The sequence below is a fragment of the Anomalospiza imberbis genome, chromosome 5, assembly GCF_031753505.1.
Source record: "Anomalospiza imberbis isolate Cuckoo-Finch-1a 21T00152 chromosome 5, ASM3175350v1, whole genome shotgun sequence".
NCBI lineage: Eukaryota > Metazoa > Chordata > Aves > Passeriformes > Viduidae > Anomalospiza > Anomalospiza imberbis.
Window position 1 is genome coordinate 17,934,321 of NC_089685.1, and position 23,017 is coordinate 17,957,337.

Sequence of the window (23,017 nt, forward strand, 5' to 3'; positions counted from 1 at the left end):
TCATAACAGGTGGGGACTCAGTGTGAGGACAACAGCCATTTCCCGCCGGCAGTTTGGAGGGAGACAGAGGACAGTGTATGCAGAGCCTGTCCACACAGCGAAAAGCTGGAAAAGACCAGAGGCGAGCCCAATCCAGCAGCGAAAAGCTGCAAAAATACAGCCAGAGCTAGCGACAGCCAGAGCTGTGAGGAAAATGCAGCCAAAGAGCTGTGTGAAACAAAAAGCCAGAGAAGCTGAGAAACCTCAAAAATAGAAGAAAAACCCCACCAAAGACATGGGTGGCTTTGCTTCCGTGCAGGATCATCCAGTTATAAAGGTATGGTGTAATGTTACAATCCTAAAAGTGTCTTTGCCTCCTCTCTCTGTGCCACTTTTCCTATCAAATAAAAGTTTTTTCTACATCTAAGAGGTCAAGAAAAGTACTGTTAAAATATGACTCTGCTTTGCTACTTTAGTAGTGTCTTTAATAATTCTTTTATTAACTTGTCCAGAGTGTCTGTTTTTATACAGTAGGAGTACAAAATGTGATCTCTGACAGAATCCTGCTTCACAAAATACTGCTGATTCCTATGCAGAAATTCTTTTGTGTATGTTTTATAAAGTTTGTCCTCAGATCTGGATCAACAAATCATACTGGTAGATGCAGAGGAGATATTCTCATTATCATATTTAATTCAATTTATTAATCCAAGTCTTTCCCTATGTTCTTGTGGAACCTTCGCACTAACTCCTTAATTGACAGCAGCGGAGTCATAGCACATTTTATTGGATTATGTTACATCAGAAAGTGGTCCTATGATTAAATGAGTTGTGACTACAACATTTCAGCTCCTTTCCTACTCCCTGACTCTTGTCAAGAAGGCCCATGCCAACCTTCTGAAAAATAATCTCCTCCTTACAACCTGAAAACCTGTGTAGAATCCTGAAGTGTTAGCAGAGGACTTCTGCTGAAGCATTTGCAATTCACAGGTGCAGGTTAATAGCCTAAACAGTTAGCTGGCCATTCTTCCTGAAGAATTACAGCTACAATAAACTTTTGAGCATTGGTTTGCAAGCCAGCAATCACAGTCCATCATCAAGATCCACTTCTACACAAGGTTTATTATCTGCTTTAATTGTATTTTATGTTAACTGAAGTAAATTTGGTTTGGCACATGTGAAAGTCACAACCCTTGAAAACAGGGCTTCTGTCATCATCACCCACAGGATTGCTGCAGTAAAAACTTTGCAGCTTCTGTTTTATTCTTAAATATTTTGGGAAAAAATTATACATTTTTAAAAAACTTCCAGATTTATAGCTAATGTAATTCCATGAGATAATAAACTATTTTAATTAAATTGAATTATTTCAATTTTTTTTTTACTACCAGTAGCTTATTATAATTCATATATCCACAACTGTAATCTTAGCCTGAAGTTTAGTAATAGCCTTATACTTTCAATATCTCCCACCTTCTGTCTGTTTTGGTATGAAGTCTTTGCTTTCACATATTTGCTTACACATATATCCCTGAGCTAAAATCAGTTTTACTGTAGAAACCAAAATCTACTATCTGTTTGGTTACTTGTTGCTATATTTCTTGAATTTTTCAAGAAATTAGGTCCAGAAGTATTACAGAGAGGCTTACTGGAACTCTTTTATGCGAATTTGAATTTGGAATTTTATTTATGAGTTACTGTTTTTACTTTTGATTTAATTTTTTATGAGAAATTTTTTCTTAATATTTCAAGGCACCAACTCTGGTCTGAGCAAGGACACCTTGCTGAAGTCCTGGAGTTGCATCTATTACTGGTAGGACCAACATGTGGCATTTTATGATGCACTTCATGGCTTCTGATGACAGCACATTTCATTCTAATGGGACCTGGAGAGAAATAAACACTGCAGTAAGTACCATGGCAGAGTGGGGAAATAGCAAATACTGAAATGTATGCACGATTTCAGCAGAAGTCAAAAATTCTTACTTATCCTAACTCAGAACTGGTATAAATACACATTATCAGCCTTATTTCCAAGAGTAAGTTCAAACACAACTCAGAGGACACATTATGTGGACACACCTAGAAGGTCAGTAACACAAAGACACAATAATTCTAACACAATAGTGGGAAAATTTTAAAGAAAGTTTTCTTCAGCAAACATGATAGTTGAGTTTCTTCTCAGTTGACTCTGTACAGGGCATCTCCTGCTGATTAACCAATTCACCCAGTACAAACAGTACCTGTTCCATGGACGCTGCCTCAGCACATCTGGAATTTTCAGAAGGTGACCCAGCTTCCTGGAGCTTCACACAACACCTACAGAGAACTGATAATGATTACATGACAACAGGAACTACCATTTCACCCCATTACTTTTGTTGCTCTGAGCACTGGGGATTGTCAGACTTTTCACTACTCACTTTTTACAATATTTTACTTTCAGATCCCACAAAATTTCTGTTCTTTCTCATGTTTTTCAATCATGTTCATTAAACATATCTGAGTAGTAAAATACTTCAGGTTGGCTCATGCTGGCATTTTCTCATTAAAAAGATAGCTGGACTAAGTAAAAGGATAAACATGCTGTAGTGCAGGTCACCCACAGACCACACGGAAAACCTATCCTCCTATAGAGCACTGCTTCCTCCTTTAACTTTTGTGCTACCTCTATTGTTTTCACTGTTTTTGTTTCCTCTTCCACTGACCATGTGGTGTCTTCTGGCTTTGCTTAAATATATTTTCCCTGAGGCACCACTATCATTGCTAATAAGCTCAGCTGTGCCCTGCATTGGGTTCATTGAAGCCAGGTGGAATTGGATGTGTCCAGTAAGGGAGCAGCCTCAGCCTCTTCTCACAGAGGCCAGCAAAATGGATATATCTGGAAAAACGACACTGGAAAGAGGATATATTAGTAGAACAAGTACTTCTTAGAGGCAGTATTATTCCTTTCAGCCTGCTTATAAACAAAATTCTTGGTAGAATTTCTTGATAGGAAGGAACCAGAATTAAAAATTATGTTCAATGTCTTCTCTCAATTCCTCCAGCAGTAAAGGAAATTGGCAGCTTCCTTCCCAGCTTGCTATTCATTCTGGTATAAAACCTTTCTGAAAGACAATGAAGAAACAGAATCTCCATGTTAGTGCTGTGCTTAGGAAAGGGAGAAGCAGAATCTGGAAGACCTGACTTTGCTACAAGCCCAGACACCAACAGCCTAACAATCAAGCCATAAAGTGTAAGTGGGAGGAGGCAAGGATAGAAGAAGAATAAAGTCATAATTGATGTGAGATGTGTTTCTCACTCTTGCTCTAAAAAGTAAGGAAATACAGCAAAATCTATATCAGGTTATAGCATAGTGTAAAAGCCATTCCTCAGCACAAGGAAGCAATTCCACTCATAATTGTAAAAGCCATAGCCAAGCTGACGAGGTTTGGCATTTGGGAGCACTATAAATGGCTATTAAAATATGGGTCTCATTCAAATTGCTAGAACAGGGCAGAGAGATACAACATTGCAAGGTCAGGTTATGCCAATTTCCAGGGTGGACTTAAGTCCAGAAAGCCAATAAATCATCCAATATATTTCAGATTTTAAAACTAAGCTTGAAATAGAGGTGCACAGTCATATCAGAGAAAAATGCAAATGTTTCAACAAACAAATGTTGAAACAGAAACAAACAAACAACAAAAAAAAGGATTACCCATTTTGGCTCCAAAACATTACCAATGTACTACAGTAATAGTAGCCTTTGGAAATTCATATCTAAATACATTTTCACAGCATAAAAATAACAGACTCTTTCTAAAGGAATATTTAGTTTATTTTACATTTCTCATCTGTTCTGTATTATATTGGATAAGAACTACTTCGAGTACACACTTTCTTAGATTAAGTGTTCAAAAAGAAAACTTTGGAGAGGTGGAGTTATCAAAAAGGAAAAAAAATAATGAAAAATAAGAGATAATCTTATATGACAACTTGGTCTTCTCATTTGCTTTTAATTATACTTAAGTTTTGCACTATAATGTAATTGTTACTAAAGATCACATTTACAGGCTTTACTAATGTCATTTGTACTCATTTTACTGTACAAAAACATGAAAAACTATTTTAAGATTTTATTTCTGCTTAGATCTTATCTTTTTTTTTTTTTTTTTGTATTGTATTTAATGTTGCCAGAGGCTTTTCTCACGCACAAAAAGAACACCCAAAACCAACAAAAATCCTCCCCAATCTTTCTACTCATAACATTTCATTATTTTGGACTCAAAAAACTAGCAGCAATAGAGAAAACAAATGGATTTCTCAAATTGCTAAGAATTTTATACAGCTGTGTAGCTGAATGAAAATACAAGGTCTGTAGAGTTATGGTAGGGGGTGCTTCTCTGGCATATTTCCCAAATGAAGTGTCAACAGTTAACAGGAGAACTTAAAAGTCAATAGCTCACAGAAGATCTTCAAAGTAGAGTTCATCTTTTAATTAAGAGCAAATTGAAACTTGACTATTATGAGAGAATATAATGGGATTTTTCCAGTTCTAAAGAAATCTAGAAAAGTAAGTAAAAATAGATCCACAAAATTATATCCAGAGAAATTCAAAAGGTATAAAATATTTCTGAATGCGCTAAAAGGCATGTTTTGAAACCTTGGACACTTCCAAATTCCAAAAAATGTGGTTTCAGATGCCTCTCCCAAAGGAAAACCATGATCTTAAGCATTTGTAATACAGTTTATTATCTTCTCAGCTTTTCCTTTAAGTGTATATGAATTGAGTTAGTCATGAGGAACCCAGTACCGATGTCAGGTACATTTTCCTGAAATTTGTTATTAATATTATTATGAATATTATTTTTGTATCCACATCTCTTGCCAAAATCCATTATAAGCAGATAAATATCCTATTTTTCTTGTATTCATTCCTAACTCCAAGGTATGACTCATGTCTGTACATGTATTTAGAAGCCTAAGTTGGAAAAGTTAAAATACTCAATTTATTATTGTAGAAATAATATAAATGGTCTCTTGTTCAATATTTGTATGGGGTATTAATATAATTTTCTGTCTGGAATAAAATTTGTTCTTTTTTCACAGAATAAACAGAGAATATTCTGTGAGCCCTTGAAAAACATAACTTGAATGTAGTTTGTTATCACAAGCTTTAATATTATCCCCAGATTAGCACTTAAAACCAAAGAATTATGTTTATCATTGACATTTTCAGAGAAGAAAGTTACAGCAAATAGAGGAACACAATTTAGCTTCGAAAGAAGAAAATCTTTTTAAAAAGTCTGCATACATTCAAGGAGTAATCTCCTGTTGAATATCCCAATTTACTGTGTTGTGGCATGGAGGAAACTGGCAAAAACTCCAGCAAAAATTAAAAAGAAAAACAGAAATATTCACAGCATTGCAATTAAGAAGGAAATAAACACACAAACATCAATACAATTCAATATAGAATACCAGGGTATTGACACATACTATTTGTCCTGAATATTACACAAAAATTAAGACCTTTCTGTTTTGGAGAAAAAAAGTCTTTGAATTGTATCTTTTCAGTTTCATGTCTTGGCAATTCTTTTGTAGCATTGTCAGACTGCAAGAGTGAACAAAGTATTTAAGGCAAAATGAAAAAATACATTATGCCTGAAAATTATGTTAGAGAACTGTCTTAGTTTAGCTGGATGTGTATTCAATTACCATCTGTTAAAAGTGGGGCAGTTATCCTCTGCTAACTGGGCAGTTTTCTTTATCTCTTCCAAGACCCATACTCCCTCCAGGAGATATCTTCTGTTAATGAGCCATTGAGTGTCCTGCATGACCAGGACAATTTTAGTCACAGTTTCTCAAAGGACCAAAGCCCTATTTTGTCCTAACATTTGGCAGCTAGGTCATACTAAGATGCCAAACAATGACCTCAGAAACACCATCTCCATTAGACAAAATACATTACTGGTTCAGGCATTATTAATGTTTAGAAGGAATTGCATTAAAGGATTTCCACTGGATATCTCTAGTGAAATTAGTTAGGTTTCTCACTCAAAAGACAGAGGAAAGAAGAAAGTCTTCTGATCCCTTCCTCCAAGTCCTGCTCTCCTGATGAAGACTGCTTCTAGGACTGGTTCTAGGATATATTTCTGTGTATGCTGTAACAAATGTGCTCCAGGGTAGTTTTGAAAGAGGGATTTCCTGTCAAACACAAGAATTTTTCTTCATCTGTTAGCAGTAATAGCTACATGCCAGATTACTGCCATTGACTATGAATCATTATTCTTTCCTTGATTGTAGTTAGATCACCATAAATAAGGAAGATTCTCAAAGAGCTTTTCTCTTCCAAGACAAATGTTATTGTTTTGGTCTTCTACCTGATTACTGGTTTTTATAATAGCAGAGCTTCTGCTGCAGAATGCCTAATTAGGTAATTTGCAGAATTTTTATCATATGTTGTTCTTTATCAAATGACAACAGCTACAGAGATTAATAAAGCTGTCAGCTGTGGATAAATTTATAAATGATTATTTCAATTTCTATTCTCAAGTGTTATGCATTAGGATATTGTCATTTTTATTGAGGGAAGGAACTGAAGTGGATAGATTGGGTAGAATTATCTCCTTAACATGAGGGAGCTTCAGATTTTGTTGAATAGTGTCCTCCCTAGAGAAAGATCCTGTAGCAGGAGAATCTTAACAAGTCAAAAAATTTCTGTTATTAGTATGGGCTACATGTTCAGCTGGCAATAAGAAGCATTATGAAGTGCTAAGAAAAAGGAAGGAGAGTTCACTATCAATTTTAAGTACATTTAAGCTAAATATCTGACAAATTTGCATTCTTACATTCTTGAATGATCAAATTAAAAAAGCAGTAGAATTCATTTAGTTATTAATATCATTTTAATGACAATATATCTTTGATAAATGTAGTATTGAATTGTTTTTTCTTTCTTAACAAAACATGAAAAGTACAAATCTTTCAAAAGAACTAGTCAAGATCAAAAGTGTCTTGCCCATAAACCCACTTTGCAGTTCATCTTTGTCCCACTTTTTATAAATATCTGTATTCATGCAGGGATATCTGTAGATCAACAGGGGCAGGAGCTAATTAGCAAATGAAGAAACAGATAAGGGACTTTGACTTGCTTGGCTTGCAATGCACATAAAGTTTCCTTCTTCTTTCTCTGCACCAGCAGAGCTTCCTAGCCATAAGGAAATTACCTGGTATTAAAAATAAAATTTGTACTTTGCCATTTACATCCAGAATCTTTCTTTCAGCTCACTGGTCAGATTATTAGGTGATTCAAACCATCCATATTAACTTTCTAGTAAATGAACTGATCAAGTCTAACTGATGAAAATAGAGAAGTCACTTTCATTTCATTCACATTTCTTGGGTCTAAATAAGTTTGTACACATATTTTAAACTGGAACAAAAATGTGAAATAGCCACAGATATTTTTCAAGCAAAAAGGAGAATTTATATTGAGTAAATGAACTGTTCCTTGTCCACAGTGAAGCAGGGTGGAATTACACTGTTCCTGTGCAAAGTCATGAAAATGGTGTGCAGAACATCATTATGTCTGGAGAAATCCAAAGACAAGTTTCGTTTCAGGACTTACTTAAAAGGAAGGAATTTCTCCAATTCACTCAGGGACATTTCAATTTCTTTTTGCTTTACTGTTCAACAGTTCAGCTTCTGTTAGATTGTGGCCATCTCTCTATTGCCCCCATTCTTTTCAAACACACTAGCTTCATCTGCATTGCCATAAAGAGGAATCTGAAAGTCAGGTTTTCCATGTCTACCCAGAACTGGACATTGGGTAAACTGCACAGTTCACCTGAAAAGAGAGCAGAAGGTGGACACCTCAAGGACTTATTCACTTTAAATAAATTTCACACACATATAGTCTTCATCATAATCAAACCTGGCCTATTATGTTCATACATCCCATCTGCTCTTGTGACTTGATAATAGATAAATGCAATGATTTGGAAATGCTTCTTAAAAGATTCTCAGTGCTACTTGTTGCACGGTCACCAAAGATGTCCAGAATGCAGATTAAATGTATGTTACAATTGATAATTAATAGTGTTAGGGGATAATTCAAATAGACCTTCTTATTACCCTATTCAAACGAGGGGCTTAGACTTTTGGCTGTCATATTCTTTTTTCTTTTTTAGTTAGCATCAGCATCAATATTTTCCTACAGAATTTTATTTAAAAGAATAAATAGAAAACATTTAAGTTTAAAATTGTTGTGGTTTAAAACCAGCTGAAAATTATGCCTCAAGCAGGTACTTTCCTTCCCCCACCCCCTCTGGTGAAAAAGGCAGAGGTTATGGGTTGAGATAACAGTTTACTAGAAAAACTGAAATGAGATAAGGAAAACCAAAAAGTGATAGCAACAATAATATTAAAACAGTGTATAACAAAACAACTAAGGTTTCAGATTCTTTTGGGAATGTACCAAAACCTTCCTTCTAATCTCTCTCTATATTCAGATGCCATAGACTGTATGTTAGATGTACTTAGTCTGTGACAGGAAAATCACATTGTCTTTAAATGGAAGAACTCCTTAGTTTTAAGTTTATAAATGTTGTCATTTACACCTAAAGTAGCATATATTTGTATAATAACCATTATGGTACATGCATGGTGTTTAGGGATTAAACAAAGATCCAACATGGAAGAGAAAAGGAAAGAAGAGTGTTTATTTGCAAACTCCCTTAAAGCTTTTCTCCCTCCTTTTCTTCTCCTTTTATAGAGGTTACTATAACTTGCCTTTATATGAACCTCACAAAAATTCAAAAACTTGCACTTCCACCCCATTTTTCCTGAAGTGTCTGGGGTAATTAATGAAATGAAAGAAAATTTGGTAATGTAAACATGTCTTTTAATTAATAATGCTACACTTTGAAAATGACCACAGTTGTGATAAATATGCAGACTTATCTATTCTTCTATTCTTTACTAATGCTGACAGGAAAGCTCCTCCACTATGCTGCCCTAGCTACTGGAAAATACAAAGCCAAAGATCACTGAATTGTGTGTGAAAATCCTGAGTGAGCAGACATTAGGAATGCATAACTTAGTGCTTCTGTTGCAAGATTTGCTTTGTTACTTGCTTTTGTCACCATTGGAAAGTTAGAACATGCAAGTTTAAAAGCTTAGGACTAAGGTGTGAGAAATGTCATTCTGTCAAACTCTGGAAAATGCAGCCACTTGATTGTAATGCAGTTCCTTTTACAGCTTTGAAAAACCAGGTGCTCAAAATATCAATACACACTAACACACTCCCAGCTCAAGCAAACAATTTTTATTAAAGAAATCTCTAAAGAAAAAGATTCTAAGTAGCAGACTGGAGAGGGAGATCACTTATTTCTTCAATAATAGAAAGGAGATGTCTTTTTTATTCATATACAAAGACACTCACCATGTTCTAAAGGCTTAACATAGGCTTTTGAAAATATACCTTTCTATAAGCCAGTTAAAAAAAAATAAATAAACCAAGCCCACTTGAATTAGTAATCTTCCAGTTTTCAGAAGAATGTCCAAGCTAACATGATTTATCACCTGAAAGAGTTGTTGCTACATCCTCTTTACTTCTTACAAGAGAAAAAGTCTTAAGGTTTAACAGCCCAGTGTCCTAGTGTACATGTTCAGACAGTCTTGGAGTTCACACACAGGTACCTGAGAGGAAGCTCTTATGTACTCTACCACAAACACACTATTATTTATTAGCATTTGCCTCCAATAACAAGCTAATGAAAAGAGCTCAATTACCCCTAGAGCTGCAGAGAACTCACTTAAATCTTTCTATTACTACAACTACAAATAAGGCTGGACAGTCTCAGTAATGACAAGAATTTTAGAGTTCTGAGCTGCCTGTTAAGAGATGTTTCTGTTAAGTGGGAAGTCAATGGGGTCACTCAAGGAAGATATTTGACCTGGTGTACATTTGTATTTAACATGTTTCAATTTATTTTTTGATCCTGTTTTCTTTAGGGATATTAATTTAGGAGAGAATAGATGATTTATAATGACAAGAATCATTTCATCATATTCTAAGTTTCTACCTTATTTTTACTCAGTTGCATTTAGGAGGTTCCATTATGGCCCTGTGTCTCTGCAATATTGATCTGTGGTTATACTTTATACCCTCCTGTTAAATAAGCTGAAGGCTTGAAATGAACAAAGGAAGCAAACTTCTCCACACAGGTCATAAACCTATGGAACATTGTCATGAGGTGCTGTGCATGTCAAAAGTATAAATGCTTGCAAAGACAGTAACACAAATCATGGATGAAAAGTGTGCTGAGGACTGTTATTCAAAAAATGCAGCAACAGCTTTCACCTCAGGAAATACTTGCACTACAGTTTCTCCAAACCAAGGACATTTATCAAGAGAAGCACCACTCTATATGGAGCCTTTTCTTATCATCTTTTTCTAGAGATGGCTCCTATCAAAGACATGATTCTGGGCTGAAGTGTCATTTAGTCTGTTCCAGACACAGCAATTTTTCTTGTTGTTCCTAAACTGCCTATGTGATCTAGCACTACAGCCCCATTTGAATGACTGCAGCTCAAGGTAATTGCTCTTCCAGAGTGACTAAAGTAGCTGCCTTACCCAAGAACCCTCCTCAGCAATCAACAAAATGAGACATCTGCACAAGACATCCTATGCTTATCTTTGATTATGGTTTATATCTCCTATTTAATAAGCATCACATATGGAAGCAATGTAAGAACAATATCAAGATATTTTCTGACACACAGACACTAAAACTGTGATTGTGTTCTTTCCTAGTTTGTTACAAAGCTCATACCCTAAGATGTGGTAGAGAGATGTCTAAGCTGCACTTCTCACACAAAACATGGCTTTGGAAGCCGTTTTAAATAGAAATAGATTTGGTCTTGAAGAAAAATGCCTATGATTTCAGTGAGTCTCTGTGTGACTGCAATCACAATCCCAGAGGATGCCTGGGAGAGGGCTTGAAAAAGCTCTTTTCTTACCATGAGTCATATGAGACTCAGCAACCATGCTTGTCCCTGCATGTCTGCATGGAAAGGCCCCTTCCTTTGAGGCAGTGAAGAGGAAGGAGTTGCAGTTGCTGACTGGTTGGCCTTTCCCAGAAAAATCAGCAATTAAATTAAAACACATTTCTCAGTGGAAAACCAGTCTTCAAAACCAGAATTATCACAGTTCTCAACATGTAATAGAATAACAGACAGAATAAATTTCTGTGGTTCCCAGTTTCATATGTCTTTTTTTTTCTAAATCTTCCTTACATTATTATTAGGAGGTAGAATTTTCTGGCACTGATCCCTGTTCAAAATACTCAAATTACTTCATGCTGCACAGTGCTTCTTTTTGTATTACTCATTTTTCATACTAATTTTATGATATGTCAGTTCTCTAACACTTAATTAATATTTTCCACCTCCACGCTTTATTCGGTAATTTTTACATATTCCTCTCTGTCTTCTCTCAGGGAAATTTAGACTATAAGAACTTGAGAGAAAAGAAAAAAAATCTATTAATAAATTCAGCACGACTTGTAAGAAACAAAATATATTTTGTATCAGGATAAAATAAACAGTGTATTTTGGATCAATCACTGTCAGTGAAACAGCTATGAAAACTGTCATTTCCTACAGGCCTGAAACCTGGGTATAAATATTTTATTACCTAAATGCTTAATATATATTCAAAGCTATGCAGGAACCCTCCTTTTAAAAACTTTTGTATTTTATTACCATCTCATCCCCCTTATCTTTGCTCAGCTGTTTATTTGGTCCAAGCACATGCCTAAATGTTATATAGAAATTCTACCTAGAGCAGTATTAATAAAAGATATTTAAGGCTTTTAACATTGCAAAGAGCTACAATGAATCTTTGTAGACAGGAAATTCAGTCTAGCCAGAACACAGTAAATTATCTTTGTTTCATTGTAGTGCTATTTGTGGAAAATCTCACCTAATTTAAAACAGTGCTGCTTTGGATATGGAACTGCTGCACGTCTTAGCTGCATCCTTAGTTGGACTTTTGAATTTAATACAAAGTTTTTATCAGCCCCTAAAGTGACAACATCATCTACATACTATTTATATTTCTAAATGTTCCTCAGGGATAAGCAATTATTTAGTAGGCAACAAAATGGTTGGATTTTTTAGTTCTGGCTGAGTGATTCCAGGACAGTTCATTTATGAATAAACTACATTAAGTGAGGTACTGGCCTTTAAGAGTGACCGTGTACCTTTAAAGCTATCTCTAAAACACAATCCTCCCAGTAGCCAAAGGAACAGGAACATAATTTAATTTTCTCTGTTCTAATCTTGAGCCTCTTTCTCATAGTGCAAAATGGTAAATAAATGTCAACACAAGAAGCTGCAGCAATTTATATTCTTGGAGACTAGAAAGTCAGTTCCAAGCTCTTAGATTTATTTTGCTTTTACAAGTCTTAGATCACACTATCTTGTTGGTATTTTTAGGGTTGAAAAATAGTTCCCCAGGGTCTGAGTTCTTTGTATCATATTAACAGTGTGTAACAGTCACTCCTCAATTTTGTTCTTTTTTCTTGTTAAAGATCCCATATTTATTCTGAGCATTAAATATAGAAGTATATTTCAGTTATGAATCATAAATTATTGACAACAAAGAGGTATTCAAACCTCGTTCAAAGTAATTTTTTTCCATGTGACACTAAAATCACTGCCATTAAAGTCAACTTAATTTTGAAAGTTTAAAATAGATCAATATTTCCTTTTTAAAGCACAGGGACAACTTTAAATGAGTTTCCAGAACTCCTACTTGTACAAGAATCTAACACGTATTTGTTTCCACAGAGACAACAGCTATTCTGCATCAAACAAGTAAAAGCATATCTCTTGGGCAGTAGCATTGTGAAGGAAATCCTGCCAGCTTCCCTGCTCTTACTCTGCATGAAGCCCAATTACCCTTGCTTGAAACAAGTACAGAAAGGCTAACTTTCACTGAGCATGTGCTTGTCTACAGCTATCATCAACTGAAGTTAGAAACCAATTTAGGCTGGTTTCTTGAAAATCTTGTTTTCGTTTTGTATCACATTAAGAGATTGTATGAAAGGTTCTCAAATACAGTCTCTCATATTTTAATAAAACTATTAGAAAGAAAAGAACACAAAATTCCAGTTCTGTATGTCTTTGTTGACATCTACTGTACATCCTAGGAACCCTTATTTTGCTAAACTACCACCTACTTTTTGGAAGCAGTGAGCTCCAGAGGATGACCTTTGAACCATAGCTGATTCTCAGGGCCTGATGGGCAGTTTGTAGCTCTCTCATGCATTGTTGTGTGTTTCACTTAAAATTTTGCGGAGAATGCATGGAGGTCTTTGGTTCAAGACCAAACTCGGATTTTTTTAGAATATTTGGGTATGTCTCTTAAGGACATCTAGATGGTACTAAAGAAAACCTTCTTTTCATTATCACCAATATTTGTCAAATTCATGCAGGTGAGTTTGCAGGAAAAAGAAAAAGCTTTATCATTGATTTAAAGCTTCATTTTCTCCTCCAATAGTCATCTGATAAAGATTTACAATTAATAAGAGAGTTACCTGCATTAACAGATCACAGTACTGTACTCTTAGCATCTGGACGTCGTCAATAGTCTTGTCTGTCCTTGTCCAGCTCTGCTTGTGGCTCCCCCCATCCTTCCCATGCTGCAAGACCACATTCCAGCCCCCTGGAATCTCTCCCTGCCCAGAAATGCTGCAGCAGGGCCAGTCTCCACAGCCCTGCCCTGCCTAGTCCATGGGCTCATGTCCCACTCCTACCTCAGGCTGTGTCTCGTTCCTGAGGCTGGGGTTGCCCCGGTGTCCCGTGTGTGTCCTGCTCCTGACTGGGTGGGACAGGCCCTGCATGGTGAAGCCCCTGACTAAACAGCCTGTATGAGCCACCCCTGTGGTCCCTGCTCCCCTCCCCAGGGCTTCATCTCTCAAGGGCACCCTGGCAGTACCACTAGATCAGTAGAATACAATCAGATGTTTCAGGTCTTTATTTCTTCTTCACCTTCTCTTTCCAGATATTCATGTTTGGCAGGATGCAATAACCTGTAAGTGCTTGCCAGACCCGACCATCAAAAGTGCATCACTTGCATCCCTGGTCTCAGTGCTGGCCCCCAGCTGAGTACAATTGAGGCTCCGTGTCTCAGTCCTTCTCTTTAAAGGCCAGCATGTGACTGGCCTTGGCAACCTAATAGATGCTCCCAGTCTCCCTGATCATGATCTCTCATGACAAGTGCATTCCTCTGGGGAACTGGGAATGTCAGACATCAAAGAAAGACCTGTGAGAGTGTCAGACAGTTTTCTCAGCAGCTGGCTTGTGACTAAGAAATTCGCTGTGACAGAGATCAGAGTGACCAAAACCAAAATGTAAAGCCGAGGTGTTCAGCCTAGCTTTCCCAGTATCATGATAAAAGGAAAAGCATGGGCTGACAAGAGGATGAAGAGGAACGTTAGCACAGATCCTCAGCAGCTGTAAAGGTGTATTGCCTGGATAAAGACAAAGGAGATGAGGCTCATTAACCTAACATTCCTCAGATGTATTTTACTGTTGCTAGAAAAGGTTTTGCTGCATCATTTTAGAAAATTATGATTTGATGGAATTGAAGGTTTTTACTTGATTAATTTTTAAATGTACAAGAAATAACCGAAGTAGCATATTCTGCTAATGTTAACATATTTTGTTTTGACCTTATGAAACACTCTTAGTTCAACAAAGTCAAAATGTGCAAATTTTTATGCTAATTCGATGTACTGTAATGGTTAAACAACATCAACTGTGCATTATATCAAGTCAAAGTAATATAATGAAATAAAATATGACACTTTTTGTCACAATGTAATATTATCTGGTATTTTTTACATAGTCTATTATTTACATCACATTCCTCAAATTAAATAAATTGAAGTAATATTGTTATTTTACAATATACATATTTAAATTTCTAATCTAATTACTAATATAACTATTTCATCAATTACTTACTATCACAATAAAAATTTCTGCATTTGCAACAGAATAGAATTTTCAAATTTTCCAGCTTTTCTCATATGTTATAATAATGTTTAGATGACCAAATTCTTCCAAGGTAAGTATAACACAAGATGATAGAAAAATACAACAACATTCACCATCTCTCTTGTAAATAGGCTTATCTATTTGGAATGACTGTCAATGTCCAACCCTTCAAAGATGTTCAGGTGCTAACAAATATTTATAAAAGCAAACAAACCATGAAAATATTCTGCACACACAGGAAATTAGCAGTTTTCCCTCTGCAGTTTAAAGGCATATGTCTCTCAATTTTCTCCCTTTACAACATGCAGAGGATGATAAAATAGCCTTATCACCCTGAGTGATTTTAGATATTCATCATTAAGTCTGTATTTATTATGCATAGAATCCATTAAGGAGGATGGTGCTCTCTGTGGTAAAGGCCTGAGTTGCGTAGGGGTTGCAGGAACATCTGTGTAGTCAGCCTGGTACTCCCTTTACAGTGTGACACAAAGCTGCATGGTAGAATGTTGTGAAGCACTAGGAATTTCAAACAAGGCCTGCAGTAGTAGGTAACTGATGTATATAAAAGCTTTGTCTGATCCTCTGTCTTTTACAGCAGCAACTTGTTCTTAATGCTTACCATGAATTAGGGAACACCACGGAGAGTCACACGCTTAGATTCTGGTTAATCAAAAGGCTCTGTTGAAGTGAATAGCTCAAAGCACATAATGAGCTGGATTTGCAATTGAAGTCAATGTAAGTAGTTCAGAAAAGACATCAAAGGCAGGAGCGTATGGAGGCTGGAGGAAGAAATTTACCTCTTCCCTGAGACTTTATCAGCAGTTTCACTCACAGGAAAAACTGATGCTGTTATGTTCTGCATGGTGTAATATTCCAAAGTTGTTACATATAAATCCATGTCTTACAAGCCCTAGTATCCTTTGAGGGAGCAGAGGACCTTCACAGCTTTAGTGCTATGTGACTTTATACAGACTTAAGCAATATCTCAGGGATAAACTGTTCAAGATGCGGAGCTTCTTGCTCCGGTTGAGGAACAGACTCCAGTCCTCTAGTCAGATAGAGAAACGTCTTTTTGGACTAGAGTATAAGAATCAGAGAAACACAGGATAGCAAGAAACCTCTTGGCTCAGGAAACAGTAACTTGCTAGCATATAATCCAATTCTTTTCTTAAATATAACCTCCCTAACAGCAAAAATTGAAGAACCACCTGACACAGTTGCACAGCAAAAAAAGGATAGGAATATTGAGCAAAATTTGAAAATTTAATAATTACCTATATACTTTGAATATCTTGATATTGTTGATAAAATTAAGTTCTTAGGGCATCTTTTCAAGAAAGAATTAAAAGACTCAACAACTACACCTTGGATTGCTCCCAGGATGAGCCATTATCCAGTAACTTGAAAAAAACTTTATATTTGGTATTGCCTGAAGCTGCTAAAATGGCAAACAAGTATTTTCATGTTTTGATGATGATAAGAATCAGGTGAAGGTTTTGTAACACTTGAAGATATTCTTTATTGTACAAATTACTTCCACAGGAAGAACAGACAGGACATAATAATGCAAAAAACCTTGTTCACCTACCTTATCACATCTTGAAAAATTGTGAGAATATTTAAAGTACATAGGTCCTCTTCCTGTAGATAGAGGAAAATCTTTTCATTGACTTTACTGGAAGTATGTCAGAAACATAAGTAGTATCTCCAAGTTCTCTTTAGTGATAAAGAGAACTGTTCCTTTCCTATGGCTGTAGCACCCATGATAAGAATAATCTCAGCCTTAAGCTATACACTTCAGGGTTTGGGCTGCTTTTGGGTGAGTATTGAGAGGGTAAGAAAGAGACAAGTAGATCCTCAGTAACTTAAAATGTTTGCAGAGCCCTGAAGATCAGAGAGCTATGTTGGGTGCTTTGGGCCACATGGGACTTGTTTAGGCTGTATAGCTTCTTCTCTTCTAAGAGTTACTTTTTGAAACACCTGGAAAAGGTTCATTTTAACTTGTTTTTCAATTTTTATTGTGACATAGGAGATCAGTATTTATGAAAACTAAAAATAAAGGTAAGAAAAAAGTGTTAAGTTTTTTATGGATGGAAGATTGTCTACAACAACCAGAACTTTACTGGAGGGCAAAAGGACTAGTATTAAGATATGTATTTCCTGCTATTTTCACTAAGAGATTTGGGTTTGGGTTTTAGGTTTGGTTTTTTTGGGTGGGGTACTTTTGTGGGAAGGAGACTTAGGTGTTTTTGTGGGATTGTTCTTGTTTTGTTTTGTTGGCAAAGATGGCAAAAGTGAGAAGACAATGTGAATTTTAGTATAAGGACCATACACTTCACAGCTTCACTAATTGCTTATTGTCTAACTTCATTTAACATCTTTAACTACTTAACTGATGAAACAACTTTGCAGATTTTCCTAGCCATGAGACAGTCTTTCAGTCTGATGGTTTACTCCGCAATTAGTCTATTCAATGGGTTTCCTAACAAAATTCTTCTAAAAGTTCTTCTATAGCAACCGTCATCATCTATGAATACACTTATCCAGAGAGATTACTACCAGGATCACTCAGAATGCTTTTATCTGTACAATGTATTTTCTAGTTATCAAAACTAAAGTAAAAATTGTGCCTTACCACTCTACTCACTGTTTTCCTATGAAAAAATGTCTGGTTTACAAAGTGCCTCAGTAATCTAAAATCTAAATTATTTCTATCTAAAAGTAATCTAAAAGATTACTAATGCCCTGTCATGAAATCTGTAATCAGTAATCTTTCTAATGATGAACAGACAAAAAAACCCCTAAAGTCCATTGTTGCAGAGGACAATTATATCAGGGTACCTCAGGCTCAAAAGCTATTGATAGCATCAAAATTCTCTAACACAAGTATTAGGTGAATTTCTGTGATTTTACTTCTTTTAATAAAAAATCCACTTAATCTTGCATCCATAAAAAATTCTCTGTGAACATATAAACCGAAAGAAATACCAAGATACTGTCCCATAGTCATAATTCTTCTTTATGGAGAAATAAAGAGGAAAAGACTAAATGATGGGAACCAGTAATGTTATTTAATTTACTAATTTAAGGTACTCACAGTCACCACCAGGAAATCAACAGCAGAAGAGTAAGACAGACCTGGAAAGTCTTTCCCACTTGATCAGCTTTCACATTTACCTCCCTTGACCATGCAAGTCTTTCTGACAGACTTCTGTGCTAGTTGTTACTATCTCAGGAAGGCTCAAGAATGTTGTCCTGAATAGTTCATAATATAATAAGAAATAAGAGGGAAAAATATATATATATGTATGTGTATATGTATGTATATATATATGATTACAGAATTATTATTAATGTATTATATTACAGAAAAAGAAGAGATACAGAAGGGGACACAAGAGTTTTAAAGTGAAATTTAAAAATTTAAGTCTGAAAAGTAAAGAACACTTAAAAATCTGTAGAATACAGATTTTAGATATTTTATTATTTATTTATGTGCTCTAAATATACAGAAGCATTTTGGTAGCTCTGCAACAACTTAACCCATCCATGCTAGGGTTTGTACAGTTTGTTTTCTCACTGTATGTTCTGAAAGGACTGATCCAACAGATGTGTTTTAACAGATGTGTTTCTTGCCCATAAAAACAAATTCTTAAATATAAAGAACACAGTAGTGATTTTCTTCAAAAATCTGTGTTGGTGTCATCACCCCATGGAGATGAAACAGTTAAGATTAAAAGGTTAAGATGGAGATCAAAATGATACCTCTGGGGAAGGACATCCTCTTGGCTTCCAACAAGCAAAATATTCTGAACCATGAGGTATAGCAGGCAGGCAGAAGTCACAGCAAGTAGATGTCTAAAATGTAAGAAATTGTGAAGAGACAGCAGTGAGGAGTGTACACTTCTTACAATGAAATCCACAGATCTGATTCAGTTAGAAGTCTTAACTTCATTTTCGGCACCCAGACATATGCTGGGAATATAAGGTGTTTGAATACTGTCAGGTATAAACCACACAGCCAAGGAGAGTTTGTGCCGCCTGCACCTTTGGAAGTATTACAACCCTCAAGCCCCAGTTGTACAGAGCCCTGGGCAGCCTGCTACAGGATGTCCTGCCAGAACAAGAGGGTTGGATGTGGTGACCTCCCTTGGCCCCCACCACCACCAGCTGTTCTGTGACCCTCAGGCAATGCCTGCTGTTTGCGGTGACCAGGGCCAAGCCAGGGACTGGGAGCCAGGGCTCCAGGGTCCTCAGGGCAGGGCCAAGTAGCCAGGGCCCATCAGCAGGGCCATCAGGGCAGAAGGAGAAAGCTGGGGTGGGACAGGGACAGGAAGACACCAGGGCCCCATGGCTAAGGGGCAGCAGGCAAAAGTCTCAGCTGGAAGTGTCCCCAGTGGGCTGGGGGACAGCCCTGGCCATGGTCACCTCATGGTGTCCAAGAGCATGTCCCAGGGTCACAGTAGGGAAGGTGCCACCCTCAGCAGCACCAGCTCTCAGCTGGTCATGAGTCCCAGCAGCCAAAACTCCTTCCACCCATGAGGTAAGGGAGGTCTCCTGATGCGCCCTGGGCTGGCAATGGAAGCAGTAATAAAGCAATACTTTAATTTTCCCAGTAGTGAAGTGACACTAAATCTGGTATTACACTCTTCAATGCCTCTCCCTGCCGTGTCTGAGAAACTGCAGATCTCAGCCAAGAACAGTAATGGGAATTCACAGGCAATACAACTGTGCTGTGGAAATGAAGAAAAGAGATGGGCTGAAACAGGGTGAGAGACAGTTCAAGGGTATTATTGTACTTGATAGGCAGGTCAGGCTGAGACAGAGGAGGTCCCTTAAGTAAAAAACCCAAAATATAAAGTGTTTCTTTTCAGTGATAAAGGACATTTGAATCAGTTGCTTGGGGACACTGAGTGAGCCTGCCTAGATGCATTTTGGGAAAGGGAAACTGTGGTGAAATTCAAATTCTCTGTGCTTTATACTCAAAGGTCATGCCACGGTGAAGTCAATGCCACGGTGTGGCTGCAGTTTCTGACTGAAGAAACCATTTCAACACAGAGCTTTCTAAGCTTCAAAGAGCACCTACACAATTTCAAATGTCAAATTGATATGTATAATGTCAAATGGTAGCAGTGGACTACACTTCTCAATTCCAGGCCTAGATTTTTTACCTTTGGAGAATACTGGCTGCAAAAGAAACAAACAACAGCAACTAACAGATTTATATACAATTGAAAGCAGTTGCATAGCAACATCTTCAGAGCTATCTTCCTCCTTCTTGGAAATGTATTACTGTCAGATGGACTGGTAGGATTAATTACCTGTTTTGCTACCTTTTCTCTCTCCTGTACTTCAGAATTCATATCTGGAAAAAATGGGGTTTTTCAATAAATATTTTCAATTTCTCTGAAAACCCAAACTCTTACCACACTAAACACAAAGTAAAGCATGTAAGAAATGTAGAGGCTACAGCCATCACACTCTGTTGGTGGTTATAACAGTAAATTGGAAACATACAAGACTGGTCTCCAGTCCCTGCCATAATCCTGAGCATGAATTTTCCAAATCAGAGGTAATAAATTCCATAGACTATTGAATAAGGAAAATTAATCATATAATTTCCCACATATTATGTGTAAGCTACTTAATATTGATTACATTATTATGCTACTGTATTTCTGAGTCATATGGAACAGATGTCTCTCACTAAGATTTTCAGCTGAGAAAGCAGCCTATCAAAACTGGGAAACAGATCCTATGAACAACTTCAGTTTTAACAACCTTACAGTTTTTGTAGAAAAATAACATAATAGTTCATTAAAAATTCTTATCTACTTATTACTGAAGATTTATTCCCAGACTATGACTGATATTAAACTTCAGTAAACAGAGTTTGCATGTGCCTAGCATTGCAAATAAAGAGCTTGTTTCTTAATTGTTCCAAATCAGAACACCAAACAAGTAAAGGATGCGGACCTGTTAGAGTAAGTCCAGAGAAGAGCCACTAAGATCAGAAGGCTGGAGCACCTCTCCTATGAAGACAGGCTGAGAAAGTTGTGGCTGTTCAGCCCGGAAAAGAAAAGGCTCTGGGGAGAGCTGAGAACAGCCTGAGAACATCACTCTCTCCTACAAGGGAGACAGAGAGGGACATTTTACGTCATGTAGTGATAGGACAAGGAAGAATGGCTTCAAACTGAAAGAGGGTAAGTTTAGATTTTATATTAGGAGAAAATACTTTACTATGAGGGTGATAAGACACCAGCAGAAGACCCAGGGAAGTTATGGATATCCCTTCCATGGAAGCGTTCAGGGCCAGATTGAACCAGGCGATGAGCAACTTGGTCTAACGAAAAACATCCCTACCCATGGCAGGGGTTTAGAACTAGATGGTTTCTAAGGTTCCTTCCAACCAAACCTATGATTCTATGATGCCATGATTGTGCTCCACGGATTCTGCTGCAACCACTTTCAGCAGTGATGTTCAGTGCTGGAGTTGGAGGACTTAGGATCTCTGTTCATATACTGTTCACATACAGGCATCAGTTGAAAATACCTTGTTTGTTGGCTACATGAATAACTGAGAGATCTTGAGCCACCAAAACAAATAACATTCTTAGGTATTGTTAGCAAAACTCAACTTCATCATTCTCAGACACTAACATTTGTGCGTGTTTCATTGTAAAATGCAGAGGCTCCTGTACTAGGCTAAGACTGACATGCTAAGTTTCTCTATGAACTATTCTTCATGACAGGAAGTCCCGAGCACAGTGGAAAACCATCAATGCACAGAATATTTGGCCTTTAGTGCTACACTTCATTGGTTTTAAAATACAACAGACACAGAAATTAATTTGGATCTTCATTATCCCTTTATTTAATTTTTTAAAATGTTGGATTAAATAATTTTAATAATATAATAATTCATTTATTTTTAATGACAAGATATGAAGAGAAACAAAATTAAAAATGAAGGTTTAAATAATGTTTATTAAAACATGGCATTTCACGTCTATCCAAGTAACTATTTTTTTATGAGATAAAATTTGTTGATGGTTAAAAAAGAGAGCTTTACATACAGAAGTTTTGGTCTATCTTATAAAAGTAAAATAATCCTGATGTAAAGAATCAGGGCATACTATTAGTCTCTTGCTGATGTATCTTATGTTTTCTTCTGTGGATTGTTAAAGTGTGAAAGACAAACCAATCTCTTTTACTTGGATTATTTTTTCCTACATCCATAAGACAAACAATATAATCTATCCATGTCCCAGCTGGTCAGCTACTTGATCCTTGGGTCAGTTAAATGTATATATTTTTGTCTGACTCTTCTTGCTTTTGTAATTTTTCAAACCAAGCTCCAACACATAGGTTTGCCTTAACAAGCCTTTCAATTTCATTTCTTAACCAAGTGTTATCTTGCTTCTGACTCCATTTAACAGATCTCCCAGGATATTATTTTCATGTTAAAAAGTTCTTTCTGAAGTAACTTTACAGTTTATTTTTATATTGTTTTCCTCTAAATGCAACTGTGCACTAAATACAGCAGTACTCTGTATCCATAACTGCAGAGAAATAGGTCAAAACCTCAAATTCAATAAATATTTTCTAACATAACTTTCAAGCAGAGAAAAAGTTAAGTAATTAAAAAAGAGCTACATATATCTGGAAAGAACTACATATATCTGCAAAGATGTAATAAGTTCTACTCAGTTTCAAAAAATAACATAATGAACAGCTTAGCTCCAAATCTCTTTGAAATTGAAATGAATATTAACAACTTAAAACACTTTTAAGATTTACCAATTCTTAATCAGTTTGCATGCCACACATTTTGTTACCATTTATATCTGTATGTTTATTTCCTCTGTTCCTGTAGATCTGCAAGGTTTTACCAGTTAAACTGTATTTGCTTTCCACAAATGATCTGGAGGACTCAGATGAGCAATGCCAAATTTAAATGCAATAGTGCCTTACATTTAAACTT

The 23,017-nt window shown here is 36.3% G+C and overlaps 1 long non-coding RNA gene across 2 annotated transcripts; it reads right to left on the minus strand.

Moving 5' to 3' along the window:
• Positions 1-1,636: 1,636 nt before the first annotated feature.
• On the minus strand, positions 1,637-21,440 carry LOC137473792 (uncharacterized). Of its 2 annotated transcripts, none has more exons than XR_010998993.1 (2): positions 21,269-21,440; positions 1,637-1,865 (listed from the first exon to the last, which is right to left on the minus strand). It is a non-coding gene; the product is annotated as an uncharacterized lncRNA (long non-coding RNA). The 2 variants fall into 2 exon arrangements; XR_010998992.1 differs by having other exon boundaries at positions 21,274-21,428.
• Positions 21,441-23,017: the final 1,577 nt, after the last annotated feature.